This window comes from Carcharhinus amblyrhynchos, chromosome 15 (genome assembly GCF_965287045.1).
Source record: "Carcharhinus amblyrhynchos chromosome 15, sCarAmb.v2.hapA, whole genome shotgun sequence".
Classification (NCBI taxonomy): Eukaryota; Metazoa; Chordata; class Chondrichthyes; order Carcharhiniformes; family Carcharhinidae; genus Carcharhinus; species Carcharhinus amblyrhynchos.
In genome coordinates this window covers 55,925,088-55,928,555 of record NC_137338.1, presented here as the reverse complement: position 1 = coordinate 55,928,555, position 3,468 = coordinate 55,925,088, and the positions used below count along the sequence as shown (strand labels likewise).

General features: G+C 45.1%; 1 non-coding gene across 1 annotated transcript; it reads right to left on the bottom strand.

Moving 5' to 3' along the window:
* Positions 1-2,970: 2,970 nt before the first annotated feature.
* LOC145353556 (U2 spliceosomal RNA) lies at positions 2,971-3,164 on the bottom strand. Its single transcript, XR_013888728.1, has one exon. It is a non-coding gene; the product is annotated as a U2 spliceosomal RNA (small nuclear RNA).
* Positions 3,165-3,468: the final 304 nt, after the last annotated feature.

Sequence of the window (3,468 nt, the reverse complement as noted above, 5' to 3'; positions counted from 1 at the left end):
GTGCTGGGGCCTCAGCTTTTTACCATTTATATAGATGATCTGGAGGAGGGAACCGAGTGTAGAGTGTCGAAATTTGCTGATGACACCAAGATTGGGGGAACGGCAAATTGTGCGGAGGGTGTGGAGAGTCTACAGAAGGATCTAGATAGGCTGGGCGAATGGGCCAGGAAATGGCAAATGGAATTTAATGTTGGCAAGTGTGAGGTGGTCCACTTTGGTAGGAAGAATGGTAGGAAGGACTATTACTTACGGGGCGAAAAACTGCAGCAGGCGACGGTGCAGAGGGACCTCGGGGTCCTTGTGCATGAGTCGCAAAAACCCAGCTTGCAGGTGCAGCAGGTGGTCAGGAAGGCGAATGGGATGCTGGCCTTCATAGCGAAGGGGATTGAATATAAAAGTAGGGAGGTCTTGCTGCAGCTGTATAGGGCATTGGTGAGGCCGCAGCTGGAGTACTGTGTGCAGTTTTGGGCGCCGCACCTGCGCAAAGATATTTTGGCCTTGGAGGGAGTGCAGAGGAGGTTTACTAGGCTGATACCGGAGTTGAGGGGGTTGAGCTATGAGGAGAGGCTGAATAAACTGGGCTTGTACTCGTTAGAGTTTAGAAGAATGAGGGGAGATCTCATTGAGACGTATAAGATGATGAATGGGATGGATAGGATAGAGGTGGAAAGACTCTTCCCGCTCAAAAAAGACAGTAGGACTAGGGGGCACAGCCTCAAGATAAAAGGGGGGCGGTTTAGAACGGAGTTGAGGAGGAACTTCTTCACTCAAAGGGTGGTGAATCTCTGGAATTCTCTGCCCGTTGAAGTGGTGGAGGCTGCCTCGCTAAATATTTTTAAGATGCGGGTTGATGGGTTTTTGATAGGAGAGGGGATTAAGGGTTATGGGGAGAAGGCGGGAAAGTGGAACTGAGCAGCGACAGATCAGCCATGATCTTATTGAATGGTGGGGCAGGCTCGAAGGGCTGGATGGCCTACTCCTGCTCCTATTTCTTATGTTCTTATTTTTATGTTCTATTTAGCCTATCAGGAACTGCCTGGATACCTGGCATATCTAGGTCCTGTGTGATTTTGCTCCCTCTCTTGCATCTAATTTCCATGGGAACTCTCCTGACCTGCCATGCTTCTCCTCAATTCTTCAGAGGTTCCACTGATGTTCTGTTGAAATCACAGCCAGAGATCAGGAGAACACTAATGGAGATTCTGGATGATACTGTTTAAGTTCCAGTTTCAGTTTCCAGTATCCACAAACCAGCATCCCGTGCTCAGAAAATTAAATCCAAATCTCTTAACCCCATCGGTAGAACTGTGGACTCATGTAAACAGCGTCAGTTTGAGTGATTGTCTTCTGAGTTAGAAAGTTGTGGGTTCAAGCTGCCACGCTCAGGATTTGAGCACAGGATCTAAACAAGCACTTCAATGCAAAACCAAGGCAGTGCTCCATTGTCAGAGACACATTGCCCACATGAAGTAAGTTGACTTGCCAATTTGTGGGTGTGTGAAAAAGGTCACATATTACAAAGAGCAGAGAATTATTGAGGTCAGTCTTTCCTCAGGCAAACCACAAAAATTTTAATTTACCATCCACCATTTATTTGCTGCCTGTGGGGCCTTGCTGTGAATAAATTGGCCACCATATTTTCAACTGAACCAAAGTGACTGCACTTTATTAGTGATCTATTGGCTGTGAAGTAACAAGTACCAACCATCTCAAGAATAACTTCTTCCCTGCTGCCATCAGACTTTTGAATAAACCTACTTTATATTAAGTTGATCTTTCTCTATACCCTAGCTATGACTGTAACACAACATTCTGCACCCTCTCCTTTCCTTCTCCTCTACGTACTCTATGAACGGTTTGCTTTCTCTGGATAGCATGCAAGAAACAATAGTTTTTACTGTATATCAATACATGTGACAATAATAAATCAAATCAGATCGAAATCAAAGTATTTTTGAACATTCTGAGGACTTGATAAGGTCCTGTGCAAATTCAGGCTGCTTCACAGAATCCAAACTAAAGCACCACCATAACCAGCCATTTTAATGTTGAAAGTTCTTGCAATGCAAGAGTGAACTTGCCAAATACCCAGGAAAAATGCATCTTTCCAGCAGCATTCCGATCTACCAAACTTAGTCTTGATCCTAGAATCAGGAGCTGGCAGTACTAAATTCAGTACCATAGAAAGGCATCTTTTAATGTGTCTCCTGTCAGTGCATGGTGGTAGCAATTAGGCCTCTTTTTTTTTGTTTATAAGAAATAGGAGCAGGAGTAGGCCATCTAGCCCTTCGAGCCTGCCCCGCCATTCAATAAGATCATGGCTGATCTGTTGTGGCTCAGTTCCACATTCCCGCCCTCTCCCCATAACCCTTAATCCCCTCTCTTATCAAAAACCCATCAACCCACGTCTTAAAAATATTTAGCGAGGCAGCCTCCACCACTTCAACGGGCAGAGAATTCCAGAGATTCACCACCCTTTGAGTGAAGAAGTTCCTCCTCAACTCCGTTCTAAACCACCCCCCCCTTTATCTTGAGGCTGTGCCCTCTAGTCCTACTGTCCTTTCTGAGCGGGAAGAGTCTCTCCACCTCTATCCTATCCATCCCATTCATCATCTTATACGTCTCAATGAGATCTCCCCTCATTCTTCTAAACTCTAACGAGTACAAGCCTAGTTTATTCAGCCTCTCCTCATAGCTCAACCCCCTCAACTCCGGTATCAGCCTAGTAAACCTCCTCTGCACTCCCTCCAAAGCCAAAATATCTTTGCGCAGGTGCGGCGCCCAAAACTGCACACAGTACTCCAGCTGTGGCCTCACCAATGCCCTATACAGCTGCAGCAAGACCTCCCTACTTTTATATTCAATCCCCCTCGCTATGAATCTATCCAATTCGATCCAATCAAGTCCAATTCAGAGTCTCATTAGTGAGACATTCCTGATCCAAGCTAAGACAGGGCTCTCACCTCCTGTCTTGGGCTTGACCTACACGATCCAAGCTGATTGCACCTTCTCCAAGGCTTGATGTCATTTGCATCTTAACCAAAATGTCAAGATGCCACTTTTAAAAATTGCTTCAAATGAAGACATGATATAACCTTATGACTTCAACCAAGTACAGCATGTCGATACTACACTTGATCTTAGCCAAAATGCTGAGAAGCAATTAGGCTTCATATATCTGTTTATATTGGGCATCTGCTCTGCAAAGAATCTGCCGCTTTAATTCTTAGTAAAAAGTCTGACAACACCAGGTTTTAGTCCAGCCGATTTATTTGATAGTAAACGCACAAGCTTTCAGGTTAGTCCCTTCGTCAGGTGAATGGAGAGTTCTGGCCTCAGACAGAGCATATAAAGCACAGACTGTTTACAGATTACTGATTAGAATGCGAATCCTTACACCTAACCTGCTGTTCAAGTCCTAAAGTGGCTGACAATGTGAGTGGAAGGAGCACTGATCACAGGTTAAAG